Source organism: Aquila chrysaetos, chromosome 9 (assembly GCF_900496995.4).
Source record: "Aquila chrysaetos chrysaetos chromosome 9, bAquChr1.4, whole genome shotgun sequence".
Taxonomy (NCBI): Eukaryota; Metazoa; Chordata; class Aves; order Accipitriformes; family Accipitridae; genus Aquila; species Aquila chrysaetos.
Window position 1 is genome coordinate 15,932,609 of NC_044012.1, and position 14,935 is coordinate 15,947,543.

The 14,935-nt window shown below is 39.0% G+C and overlaps 1 long non-coding RNA gene across 3 annotated transcripts in view; it reads right to left on the minus strand.

Annotated features, from left to right (window-relative positions):
- Window positions 1-14,935, minus strand: part of LOC115345818 — a 131,197-nt gene that overhangs the window by 46,646 nt on the left and 69,616 nt on the right. The window contains exon 9 of one of the 3 annotated variants that reach the window (XR_003924939.2): window positions 3,146-3,277. The exons of the other annotated variants lie outside the window; for them this stretch is intronic. This is a non-coding gene — a long non-coding RNA (uncharacterized LOC115345818). Of the gene's footprint in view, window positions 1-3,145; window positions 3,278-14,935 lie in introns of those variants that run through there. 3 annotated transcript variants of the gene reach the window in all.

The following is a 14,935-nucleotide window of genomic DNA, read 5'->3' on the forward strand; positions in this document are numbered from 1 at the left end:
CTAAACAGCAGCAAAATCATTAGCTTGGGGGGAGAGGAGGAGAGCGTGGGCTACCTTTCCTCCATACAGCCCACCTCTAGTGGGAAGCCAGGCTGAACACAGGCTACTGAGTCCCAGCTCTCTCGAGCACCTGAGGGTGATAGGGAGCACCCTGCCCGTGCCCATCTTCTGGGTGCAACACACTGTACTCCGCTTCAGTGACTGCTTGAAAGCAAAGGGTTATTTCCCACCAGGAGAAGTTGCATGTGAAATGCCCAGCAGACACATAGGACTCAAGCAGACTATAATTATAAATTAAAGGGGAAAATTAAGGTGCCAAGTCTTTGATTTGTATTCCTGGCAGTGAACTGTCAATGACATGGGAAGCTGCATTTTTGTTTTTTTCCCATACGTGGCTTTTACAGAAGGTTTTACTTTAAACCAGAAGACAAACATGGAGAAAAATATTCTTATTGAAGCTTGTTTATAGTATTTTTTCCCAGGCTTCATCCCCTCTTGTACTTAAAGGTCGCCTCAACCAGAACTGCACAGATTCACTCCCAGGTCTTTTTGTGAAGCATTAAGAAGAACCTCTACCATGTAATATTGTAAAAATACTGCCTTCCTCTAACAGTGTGGTTATGTTCTCATTTAATAACAAATACATTATTTAATCTCTCGGGTCTGATATCTAGCATATCCTATGATGATAAAAAGCCACAAGCCTCCCCCATAAAACTGCTCTCAGTACATTGTATCCCACAACCGTTAGTTCATCGCTCTTCCAATAGCTCTGGGAAAGGCCCATTGCTCTTGATATCTACACCCCAGCAGAAGCACTTTCCTTTGAGCTACTCTGTTTCATCAAGCTATTAGATGACCTGAAGTCCCTGGGAGCCCCAGATTAGTGAACCCAGACTTTTGCGTGAGTATTCCATTCCTGACATTCCACCTTCTGAGACATGGTTGTAGGTGAATGATTTTTCTACTGTGTCAAAAGATGTATTGGTTTAATTTAATGCATTTCTACAGTCACATTTGTTTCTCTCCACAAATAGCTACCACGTGCAAACACCACTAACATGCCTCCCTTCTTGTGACCTCTAGTAGCCAACCTCTCCTCAAAACTGCACATCATTGTGAGTGTGCGGCTCTGAATTCAGCACTGCAGGACAGCATTCAGGGATGGAAGGAAGCACCCGCTGAGGGGCTCCTTCTGCCTCCTTGTTGCAGTCTGCCTCAGAGATGCTCTCAGCTCCCACACATCTCGCTATCTCTTCTGCCCCTTAATTTATCCTTTTGGAGGTTACTTACATAAGTAGTGATTGCAGCACTTGAAGGTGATGAAATGGAAATAAATTAAAGCTCTAACAGGGAACACGTGCAAACATAGAGAAGAGACCACTTACTGGACATGAAAGAAGCTGCAAATTCTGCTTTCAGAAGGGAGGAATACCCTCCTACACCTCTTCCACACCTGACGTTTAGCTGTTTTTTCTCCTCTAGTCAATGGGGGCTCAGGTCTGACACAGAAATTGCCTGTGCTGTACCTTTGGTCCCAATCATATTTGTAACAAGTCTCCAAAGCTTGCCATTTGTAGTCTGGTCTGAACATGCAGACGTTAAATATAAATCATCCTGAACATGTATATAACTGCTCATTTGTGCAATTTTTAAAACCTCTCTGAAAACAGGACCCTAAAAATGCAGAAAATGTCACTTGCATCATGGCCAGCAGCTATATGCTATTTTCTAAACACCAAACCACAGGTAGGAAAGCAAATCTGTTATGTACCCCATGGTAGTGAAGACATTCTTCCGTCAGAATGCTGTTTTATGGTGATTCAGCTGCAGATAAGGAGATAATACATTTATCTGATCATATAAATACTAAGTGAGAAATTTGTTTCCAGAAAGGATGCAAAATAGAAGAAGCATTTGCAATATTAATTTATTTGGAAAAAAAGTTTTATAATCCAGTACATAGACTGAAGGCTTTTATAGCCCCTCAAGTTTTCAGTGTGGAAAACACACACTGGGGACCTTTATGAGGTAACAGAAACAGAAATGCAGCTGCTTAAATCATTCCCCTGTTCAAAATGCTTTTCTACAGTAAACAGTTTTACAATTGCCCTCAATTTAATGCCTCTGTTCTGGTCACTTGAACATGGTTAAGCTACTCGCCCCAGTTGAAGCAAGCTGGCCTTGCCCTGCTGCAGGGGTAACTGCTCAGTTAACACTTTCTGTCTGGTTGCCAGGACATTGCTCCATGGCACAACACAGTAAAAGCCAGTTTATTTCTTCTGAACTCTGTAACTATCTACCACCCTCTCTAAAATCAACCATCAGTAAACATTTTTATATAGGACTGCTTATATTAAATTTAGGATAACAATGTTACCATTAGGTAGCAACACTACCATTCAGTTGCCATTCACCACCATCAGGACCTGTTTGCCTCAGCAGCCCAATTACCTTTGAAATTAGCATCCTTCTCTCCTCACCTTTATGACATCTGGCTGACACGAGTTAGAATACTGTATTCAGGGATGTTACAGGCCAGCTGGACAGTAAAAGAGCCAAGACATGAAGAGTCTTCAACACCAGTGAGTCATTCCAACTATGGAGTGGAAAAAAATGGGTACTTTATCTTTTCAACATCTAAACAGGAAGGGAAAGAAAGAAAGAAAGGAAGCGAACCCCCTACCCCCTAAAACTGAATTTCTCATATACATAAAATCTAATGGAAGAGAAGATCTAACTAGCCATAACATGTTTGGAATTGTCTTAATCATAGAAATGACACTGATTATAGCCTCAATTAACTAAAAAATAGACAAACCTTTATTTTTCTCACAAACATACATAGACTGTCACAAGTAATTGCAGAATGCTAACTTACTAAGAGTTGTGACACTTCTCTCTTAACATTTAGTTTAAGAAGATTAACAGAGTCCTTGACACTGTAAAGAGCTTGAATGACAACCTGATAAAGCAGAAGGAAAGAAAAATTACATGATTCCTGGCAAAACAAGATAAACATTTACCTTTATCATCATTTAAGAAAAAATTGCTGCCTTGCATATGTTTTTAAGGACAGATTATAATAAATAAATGCACTTTTCAGAAGTATAGCATGGCAATACATAGGCCATCACTTAAAACAGAGCTTCTCATTGGGAACCAGCCTGAATCTCCATCACACCTCCTTTTATCCCGGTTCCTAACTCCAAGGAAATGTCAATGATGAGCAGGAACTTGTAGGTCTGAGCTGAGTCTCATCTGCAGCAGGCATAACCTGTGAAGAGGATATTCAAGTACAAACCACAACAATTTACTTTGTGTATTTACTGCTTTGAAAAGAGCCGGTCCTTCAACAACTGCCTCTGAGAATTTCACCCTCTTCCAAATACATGAGTATCACTGACGCCAAGGGTCTAGGCCTACGTTCCCCATACCTGAGGAAAATAAAAACTAGAGAAATCAGGCTTCTCTTAAAGCTTGACAAGGGTGTGAATTTTAGGTAGTTGCTCTAGTTTTTTGATTCATTTTTGCAAGGATAAAATTTCACAAGAAAATTGAGTGCCAAAAAAAAAAAAATGCAGAAGAATAAAAAACTTGAGCCAAAAGAGTTTCTGAGATGGTGATGACTTCATTCATGGCTGAGGATGTATGGGGGCTGTGCAGGGTCAGGAAGGTTTTACAAAGCCTATCTTTTGTTTGCTTATTTTTTAAAAAAGCAGGTGATATTGTAGAGACCAGGATGTTTGTTTAACATTTGTTAACTGTACTTTTATAGCATTTGTGGGCTTTAATGTGTGTAAAGCACCTGGTAAGATAGCTGCATGAAAACTGGGTGTTATTTCATAAATCATAGGGATTTGGAGACTTGCATGAGAAGAAAGTGTGAAGAATGTAAACATTTGCTTTGCTTTTAAACAACCATTATAGCACCCTCTCTACTTGCAACACTGTGTAAAGGTCTAGTGGCTTTCCAACACCCACAAACTGAAATGAATTGCCTTGCTTGCCTCCACACCTAAATCTCTCACTTGTCAAACTGATGCTTTCTTCTTGGGAAAGATATCACAAAAGGAATTACAATTTCTCCTCTTTGACTACTGCATTCACTTTGGGGGAGATGGACCTAATCTGGCTCTTGAGTTTCTAAGACCTTGGGTCCTGGTGTCCTTAAGTAGCATATCTGCATCCCTTTGGAAACAATGACACTCTCAGGCATTTACCTCCTGCAGTTGCTTGTGAATACAAAAGGCAAATGGTTCGTTCATTAAAAAAAAAAAAATTTAAAAAATTCCAGTGTATCTGCCCACCTTCTGTCAATGTAAAGAGCAGCATACCAATAAGGTAGGCAGCTTTTAATGCCTGTTTATTCTGCTACCCGATTTAAAATACATACTAATAAGGATTATATGTCTTACACTTATGTTTACATTGGCTGATACCAGCAAGCTATTAAGTGCTGCTATAGTATATCTAAAGTATTAAAAAAATCTGGTACACTTTACATACGTTATGACCACTCAAACCATTCTATTTTGATGACTCTGAATACCCAAAACCATTTGTAACTCTACAGCAAATGGCTGCTAAGGACCAAACTTTCCTCCCTCTGTCCCCATGCCACACACGGAACAAATTCATTCTCCACACACCCCAGACCTGCTTCAGGACTCCTTGACATTTGCCATCTAGACAGGACTTTTAGTTACATACCTCCTGCCTACACTAAACATTAAGAACACATTTCCGACTAATGTAAAGATGCATCAACATTAGAGCAAAATCATTATGGGGTGCTGGAAACAACCATAAGAACCCCTAGTGCTATAGATGCCCAAACTGCTGAATTAACCTTAAACTTACAAATAAACAGCCTTTACCAGCATGGAAATGAACTGTTTTGATTCACAGACAAAATATTAACTATGCTCCTTAGTGTGGGATGACCAATTTGGAACCATTAATGTTGGAACAGAGTTGGTGGCTGTTTTGAGAAATGGCTTCTGTTAAAAATAATAAAAAAATTTTAAAAAAATGTTATCCTTACTCCTTTTTTCAGACCAGACCAGAAGGAGGTGGCAGACAGTTTGGAAGAAAGCACTTTTACATAAAATTATCTGAGGAAAAAATACTAAACCTCTGCAGATGACGAAAGCTTCACTTATTGAGAACAATCCAAAGTTATGTCCTTTGTTCCCTACACAGCTTATAAACACTATTTTAATAGGACAGATTAGAGGATTCTGTCCTTACAGCTAAGACTAAGACTGTGAGGGGAGAAAACAGTTTGACCTGTGGAACTAAATGTTCTGAAAGACGTGTTTAATTTTAATGTGTTAATCTGTAAAGTGAATTAAGTCTCTAGTTTAAAGGGAGTGTTTTGGAATTATAAAAACATAGTATTATTCACACATAAAAGAGAGGTTGGTCAGCCCTAATTTGTGTGCAAAACTCAATTAATTCCTAATTATGAAACCATGACCAGTTCTTAGACAGCATATTTACCCCCACCCCCAATTCAAGTACACCCTTGTAGCATTTGCTTCTTCTGAGGAATGAATGCAAATTCCTTTCTGCTTGCACTCAGCAGCAATTAAAAGGGTGGCTGCCATTCAGACACTGCCAGTAGTGAGCAGGATTTAAAACACAGTAATAAGAAAAAGACCAATTCCATCCCAACTGTCCTGCAGTTAAAGCTACAAAAGAGACCTGTAATTTGTGACCAAGTAAATAATACCACTGTTTGGTATGGGTGAACTTGATTCTAAATTTTGTCCTATTTTATTCCTATTTGATATTTAAATTCCTTGGAATGACTACCTTAAACATTTAGTTTGTAATTGTAGGATCTGCTGAAAACTGGTTAGCCTTTAAAAAAAAAAAAAAAAAAAAAAGCACTGTATATGACTATGACTTGTATTGGCAGTGAAAAGTAATGGAAGGTGCCACCTAACTAAGTGAACCAAGAGGCCAACCCATTATATCTGGACTCAGAGAAGTTCCAGTGAAACCACTTCAGTGACCATCTGCCCAACTTTGTCAGCTTCCTGCAGTCATCAACCGAAAGAGTAGGTTCAGACAGGGGAGATTATAACACTCATGCCGTTTTTATGAGGATTGATTTACCAGATTAAGAGACATAATCCAATTTCCTTACTCAGCAATTACACTGAATCTGAAGAGCATCCTCCCTCTGCTTTATTGACACAGTCCTATAAATCTAAATAATAGTTCTAGAAATTATTCCTGAACAGTAAAATACTCATTTTTCTTCTGTCTTTCATTTTAATATAATTAAGAGATAATGTCAATGGAACAGAACCTTGCCAGGAGATAATGATCTCAGGCTGACAGGCAAATAGTAAGGTGAAAAAAGCATTTAGTGAAAGCATATTTTTTTAAGCCAGTGATTTAAATTACTACTATATCAACTGATTAGCATCTAAGTACAACAGACTGACAGACTGGTGAAGTGACAAAGCTGGTACCATAAATGTTTGTCAATTCACATTCTCATTGTCTCTGGATATTGTCTGTAGCAGCCAGGGCAAATGTTTTCCTCCACCCTGGTGGAACATTGTTTCTTTGCACATGCAGGTGTCTAATAAGTTCAAACAACAGAAACTAAGCATCTGATCATCAGAACACTGATTTGATGACTACCAAATTTCTCCACTCTTGCATCTCAAAAGAGGACTCCTGCATGCCCTGGCCCTGCCTCCCAGAGACAGACCAAGTGACCAATCTTTTGAATGGGCACCCTTTCAGAAAACATGCAGTTACCAAGGGGACAGCCCTGCTCTTTTTGAACCATTTTTTTCTTACTAGTTTTCATGCAATTTAAGCCCTACCATTTCTGAAGATCCTGAGGTTTTCTCGCAATATGTCAATAGGATGCCTTTTCCCTTTTCGATATAATAAAACGTCCACTACAGGTGCTGTTATCACAAGCTCACTTTTATTCCAAAGCTACCACCAATTCAATTGCTTTTCTCACCAAGTCAGCCTTGCAATTTTTTCTTTTTTTTGTTTTTAATTATCAGAAATTAACTAAAAGGTCTGGTGCTTATCTATAAATATGACACGATACACTGCTCTGTCCTGTGCACTGGACACATTTGGCTACAAGGGCAATAGGAAATGCAGCAGATCCCTTTAGGAAACCTGCCAAATATCAGTTGAAGGTCTCCTAGCCCAGTGCTCACCATCATTCCTCTTACAAGGTCAGTTCTCCTACAGCATCTGATCCATGGTGCTGAGTGTGTTCAATATCAGTATGATATTTTTTAAAATCCTGCTGGAAGAAAGACTCTAAGACCTACCAGTATGATGGAAAAATCAAGTCTTTACATCAAATATTCAACTTCTGTCATAAAGGACCTAGCAGATTAAAGAAAGTGATGATTTATTCCTCTATCTTCAGCCTTTTGTGCATAGCTTGTAATAGTAATATCAGCTCCTCAAGTTTTCAACCCTGTGGGCAAAGCAGTGGTTGGGCAGGCGAATTCTTACTGACATGGATGTGTTTGCATTTCTTAGAAACCACATGCAAGTATTTGTGATAAAAGTAATTTTCACTTTTGAGAAGTGACATGTATTTGTCACTACATGGTCATCTTTCAATATCTGTGGACATAGTGGACCCTATATATTGTCCACATTTAGACAGGCACAAGATACCCTAAAACACTGATGACCAAGGTCAAATTAAAAAAAAGAAACAGAATTGTATAAAAAGCAAATTGAGACCAGTAAGAAAAAAAAAAATGCTTAAAGCATAAAGCATGAATTATAACTACAAAAGTAGAACCAAACAGCACTAGCACTGTGGTATGAGACACAAAGGCAGCAGAAAAGATTTAATATTTGACAGCAGTCGACAAAATGGGAGCATCCAATACTATGTGCAAGGGCACAAGCTAGTATTGGTCTTGGATGAATTACAGGGAAAGTGAATATTAAGTAGGCATTAATAGCATTGCCCTGCTTAGTGATACACTACAGCTGGCTCAGGTGCTTGGAGTTTAGGAAAAGTGTTTAAAATATTAGAGGAAATACAAAGAGGCAATAGAGGAATTAGAGGGTAAGATGTGTGAGAAGAGGCTGCGGGAGCTAAACTTACATAGTCTCAAAGAGAGAAGACTCAGGGGGCCTCAATCACAGTCTATAAATACCTTCAAGGTAATAATATAAATGAAGGAAGGGAATTCTCTGGTCTCAGAAGATAGCAGGACAAGGAGCAATGGCCTGGAGCTAAGGAAGCAGGAGCGTGGGGTAGGTTCCAGGGAACAGTTCTTCACTCTGGCCTCTGCTGCACCGGATGAATCCACTTCAGGGAGGAGAAATTGCTCTCCTTCCACTGACTCCAGGGCACATTGCCCACACGCATGCACATGCTGCACTTGATGCGTCCAAGATGGTTCTAATCAGCCAAAGACCCCCCCCCCCCAGAACCTGTGTAGCACTGAGTTGTACATCAGCGCAGACAAAGAGCCATACATGGTGTGGGCTATCCCAGTCTGCGTGCTGACTCACAGGTCTTTCTGCAAGCGCAGGATTGTTAATATGGAGTAATTTTAGAGTGAAGGCATTCATTAACCTGGCACCACTTTTGTGAGCAGAGAAATAGCATTGCGTTTCTCCACGGCTGCACTTCACTACACTGGGATTTTTCTCCTTCTTAAAGCACTGTTAAAAAGGCTGGTTTTGCATATTCTGCAAAGGGTGAATAAAGCTCAAACCACATATTAGCTAGCACACATGGTGATTTGACTTCCATTTAGCCACTTGGTTCAGTGGAGAACAAAAATTCAGAGCACTGTACCAGTTAAACAGAATAAGTCCTCACATGGCTTATCTACTCCTAGGATACATCCACGTGCAGAAACAGTAAAAAACATGACTCTTCCATTTTTCAAGGAAAATCTTTCTTTGTCCTGGGAAAAAACTATCCCAACATTTTCATCTTTTGTGCTATTTTATAATCAAATCCCAGTTTCAGGTTCTCTGGCTATTTTCTTATCCTCCAATCCACCTGAAATTGTGATGGTGGCAATTCACAAGACCCACAGCAAAAAAGACAGCAAATTCTGCAGATGCAGAGAGGCACCTGCATCCAGCAGAGGCCAAAGCACTGAAAATGAGGAAGGACGATAGAGACTGTGACAATAACTTGGAGTTTCTGAAGTGGTTTGACTGACTGACAGACATGGCTGGTGGCAGAACAAGAAAGCAATCCAGAGAACATGAGCAAAGCACAGCAAAAAATAATCATAGCAGCAGTCTCAAGTACTGTGCAAAGGGTTCAAACAAGAAGAGTAAATGAAAATGCCTCTTACTCCAGTGACCCACAAAAAAGTCACTCCAGTTCTTGTACATTAAAGGATGGCTTCCCAACAAATCAGCTCTTCTCCTCTGGACAGGAAGAAATCAACCTCCTCCACTTTCTAGGAAGACCCTTTCAGCTTTACTGGAGTCCTAACACTTAAACACAGAACAAAACAAAAGCCCCAACACTTCATGACACCTCATCTGTCCAATCTGTTTATGTTGCCCTTGCTCCGATCACAGGGAAGAATTTCAAGCAAAGGGATTTGATGTGTATGCTGTAGGCACTAGCAATATTAATTTTATTTTATTTAACAAGAGTTTCTCTGTTTTATTCAGAAAATACCATCTCTCCTGCATCAGGATCCCCATCTACCAAGCTAACATATTAGCTCAGTGCCAGACAGGAAACTAGGTTGCAGCTAACCACATCATCATTTTATACAAAATCAGATCACGCATCTGTAACCTGGTAAGCCACGTTCCTCCTTAAATCGACAGTGGAAAGAGGTCAGGAAACGCTTCAGCTTTGTATTGAGCTGGCTTCTCAAGCTCCTCTACATTTTCTCATTCGACATCTCCTGAATTTGTGCTTTACGTTTGGAACCTTGCTGGGAACTTGTGTCTTGAATGCCTCAGCCCCAAATCTACCATGCCTGTTAGTGAAGATTTATGTTTAAAAACACCAAAGCTGTTATTAATGACATACAACTTAATTATGGTTGGACACTTCATATATAGTGCTTGGCACCTCTGGAAAAACAGACCTCTCAGTACGGCACTGACATATGTGTAAAAACTCCATAGGCAGACTATTCTGAAATGGTAACCTGTGAAAGACTCACTGTTTGTTAAACATAATCACCTCCTGCTTCAAAAAGGGAGTCAGAACAGAGTTCCTGTACAGAGATCTATTAGTTTTAAAAGGTGGGGTTTGTGCTACTGTGTCCCCAAATAAATACCGTTATTACAAAAAAAATTTGAGCTGCTGTTAAGACAGATATGTTTGAGGGTTTTAAAAACTGTTTTCTACATTTATAACTGAACATACATAGCAGTATCAGCTCCAGTAAGGGCTTCCCAGCTCATATTTGCATGCTGCAAGTTAGAGCTTAAATGTACTAAAGTATATATTTGTGCAAGCTACCATACCACATATTGACTGAAAGGCTAGGCAGCTTTGTAAATACACACTGAAAAAGTTATCTGCCTTATTTGTGTGTTGTCAAGAGACTGGAATCACTTCTGGGTAAATAAGATGCATTTTTAAAATTATCTAATTATGTACAGTATTTAACTTGAAAGACCTGTAGCCATTTTGGCCTCTTAGGAAAAAAGAGCATGCATGTTTTATAACTCTAAAATAATGATTTCTAATAAAATATTAGGAAATATTACAGCCATAAAAAATTACATAGTCCAAATTAGAAAGACTACATCAAGCAAGGCATACATGGTATCTATGAGAGTTTGGTTGGTAATGCTAATTTTCACTGTGAATTACTTCTGTAGTAGCAATTGTTTTCCTATAACTTCTTTTTTACTTTTTGCTGTAGTAAGTAAAAGTAAAATAACTTTTGCTTTATATAATCTAAAGCAGTGGAAGAAAATCTCTAGTTTTGGTATCTGTCAGAACACAGTATCAGTGACCATTATTAACTTTTATACTTTGTAAATCTCAGAGCTTTTCAATACACATAGAACAACACATAACTCAGTAGTAGCTCTTAACAAAGGGCAGTTTTATCTTTTGAAATACCAAGCACTGAATATGTGTCTGTCCTAAGTAGTTGCACTGGAAAAAAGATAGCAAGAAAACATGCAAGCATTTTAAGGTGAAAAACATTCACCCATTATTAGAGGTCATTGTTTTATTATTATACAATCCTGCTTGTTACCAGCAGGGATCCAGAGCCCATCAAGTGATGCAAACTGATGCAGAACTATGTCACTGTCCTTTGATATCCATTACTACCCATCCTTCTCCATGGAGTGGTATCCTCTGTGCATCCAGATTGGATTTTTATTTAAGACACATTTCTAAATTGACATCTGTAGTCAGAGGCTATCTATGTTTACCCTCTACAGTGCAGGGCACATTCCTCAAAACTGGAAAAAAAAAAGGAGGAACAAAACGGGGGAAAAGTGAGAGACACAGAAAAAGAGTATGGCCCAGTAAGTACTGAGGGAATCTCAGGCTCTGGAGACATGCGTTCAACTCTCTACTCTGCCAAATTCCCTGCATAATGCGAGGAAATCAATTAGTAACTTATCTGTGAAATGGGGATACTCAATTACACACAGGGGGATTATGAGACTAAATAAATAGTCACAAATTTCAAGTGATTTAGACAGTATAGAAGTAAAAGACAAACAGTACCAAGAGAGAAGCATATTAAGATTTCTATTCTACACACACACACACGCACAACAAAATTACTCCAGTGATTTTACCCTCTTCAACAGAAACAACTCCTCTACACCATCAGTTTCAACTACCAATTCCAGTGGCCCAGATCGCAACTCCCATATTGTATCCCAAATGACCAGCACCTCCAGGATGGGTAGTAGCATAAAACAGTTTTAACATGGATAACAGGAGCTTACCCAACCAAGAAGCTACAGCAATGTTTCCTTCCTTGCAAAAGTTATCAGAAATGGGAGAGAAGCTGTCATCTCCTTAGCTTCCTAGGCATGAACCAGTTCCTGCATCTCCAACTGACAAAAGCAGGAAGATTATCTCTGAAAGTGCTTGCAATGAAGACAAATTTAACCAAAGACCCTAGCTCCAATCAGACCTGAAGAATTACTGAGCTGCAGGTTAGACTGTTGTTTCTGAAAAAGGAGAACATCTCCAAGATTTATAGTGACAAAAATAGGTATAACGGGTATCATTAACAACTCACCAGCTCCCAACAGTGAGCATACAATGTCACATGAGCTACTGTATTTAGCTTCTGGAGTTAGCCTGGGAACCAACCTACACAGCACCATGTGCTGCTGCTGGCAAATGATCTTTTAATGGCAACAGCTATATGGGGTTGCTTCCATTCAGCTACTGCATTGCAAAATGATGATAAATGATAATGAGAAATTATTACAATTATCAGAAGTATTAGCAAATGTTCCTACTGCTTGGTATTATAAATCTAGAGAAGTCTTTAAGACTTATGTCAAACCACATGATGCACACCACGCAGTTAATTTTACAGCTGACAACTTAAATTTTGGGAGCAAATGCAGCACTACTGGAGCAGGAATCTATTATTTCTTTAGCATGCTATAGCAATATTTAAGTCATCACTGAAGGAAATTTAAATGTATGATGTAGTATCGTGATAGTAAAAAATAGTTGAGGACTGGTGCAGAGGGTGCCAATTTTTCTTTCAAGCCGTAAGAGTAATTCATGTCCTCGTGTTCTGTCACTCCACCTCCAATGGCAGAAGCACACCCTTGTTTTCAGTGACAGCTTTTAAAATCTTCTTTGAATCAGTGAATAATTTAGGTTAGAATGGATCTCTAGAGAACATCTGGTGAGAGAGAAAGAAGTAAGCACATGTGTTCCTTTAAAGATTAAACCAAATACCCCAAACCAACCACTACCTCAACGCCTCTCAGCTCATGAACCTTAGGAAGCCATGGTGATGACCTGGCCTAGTCAGTGATGCTTCCTGCTCCAGTAGTGCCATGGAGAGCGAGCTCTGGCTTTGTGTAGTTGCCCAACCTTCACTCGCACCCTCTGCTCTTGGGGCACAGGTGGGATGCAGTGAGAACACTTTCCAGATAGCTGAAAACTGTTTCCCTTAATAGTGTTGTCACTAGGGACTGAAACCTAAAGAGCATCTGTACAGGATCTTTACCTGCCAAGAAAGGTTGTTTATTAGAAATAGATCATGGAAATTTTTTTTTAATTTTTTTTTAAGGAGATGCCAAATACTCTGCTGACAAAATGTTTCCATTTTTCTTTGTTGTTTGGGTTTTTTTTGGTTTTGTTTTTGTTTTTTCAGTCAGCCAGTAAACCATGCGGGCTGTTGGGGATTTGTTAGTGATCTGACTACTCATTAAAATAATATAAAAATATAATCCAGCATTTTCAAGCACCACTAATTCAAACCAGGCATATTAATAGGTTACCTTTTCCTCAAATACTGCTGAGCATGCTGTAGGCAGCCATCAACTTGAAATTATTTTTATTAAAGAAGGATGTGTGTGCCTACAGCACACAACTCAAGAAACATCTCTAATGAGGCAATATGAAACCATTTAGTGACAACTATGTTTGAAAAAGCCAACCAAAAATTACAAACCATTTGTAAGACATTTTGTTGTGTTTTCTTGTGTGCAGGTATCTGGACCTATCTCAGAGCAATATTAACACCGCTGGAGTTGTGTAAGGAGTCAGAAGCTCAGGCAGACATTCGTCTTCACATGAGAGAATCCAAACTCAACATCAACACTGCTAGCTCTTCAAAGCCCAGTATGGCACTATAGAGCTAAAATTCTCTCAACTAGCATTTACTGTCATTAGATCAGCTTTTAATCATATGAAGTTATGACAACAGCATATTAAATGAATTCCCATTTCTTTTGAGCCTTGAAAGCAACTCATGTTTTGATTATTTTGTTCTTTTAAGAGAGATCACCTCTCATTCCATTACTACAGGGCTCTAATCATTTCTTTAATCAGGATGAGAAGCTGATAGAAGACATATTTGAAAAACAATATTTTTGCAAACAAAACTTAATTTTCAACAGGTTTTCAAACTATAATAATTATTGAAAAAGGACAGTGTTCATTTAGACTAAGATATAACTAGCCAAAATTAGAAATACTTATTGTAAGGCTGTTTTCCTTTTACCCCACGAATACAGATTACAGACCAGCTGCTTGGTATTAGAGCAACTCATTTGCTTTTACGCTCATTTCTGTCTCTGAACAAATTGGTCAGAGATATAACTGTATCAGCAATATCAAACCATAAGAGGGACCTCTAAGGGCAACTGAACTAACCCAGCCACCTGTGCTGTGCCATGCCATGCATTTGCTGAGACAATACCTCCTGGTTTCACTTTGATTAGCTGATATGTGACAGATCCCGTACTGTAAGTTTAGAAATTTGTTCAGAATTAGACTCAGGTTTTTATGTTATTGAGACTTTTTCTGTTCACTCTTTTCATAAATTCAAGCTATAGATGCTGCTATGCAAATATCAAACAGGCCACCTGGTTGCACCAACCACCCAAAGGTTGGCTGGTGGTTCCCTACATATGACTTGCTGAATTTGCTGCCTTTTTATCATTACTGAAATGCAATTTTAAAATCCTTTTCAAGAAGCTACACTCTTGTATACCACAAGATCAATGTTCAAATTAATGCTTAGACCTTGAACCTCCAAAGTACAAAGTCCTCTTGGCTCCTCAGAATTCAGCACCTGAAAAAACAGCGCCTAGTCCTCCCAACAGTCACAGTGAAATAATTCTTAAATGATCACAACTTGTGTTCTGGTTTTGCCACCTTCTTTATGGCACATCCCAGCCTTCTGACTTGTAACCAGCTCAGGCTTATTCTGGCCATTCATAGTGGGCAATATTTTCAAAAACACACAGA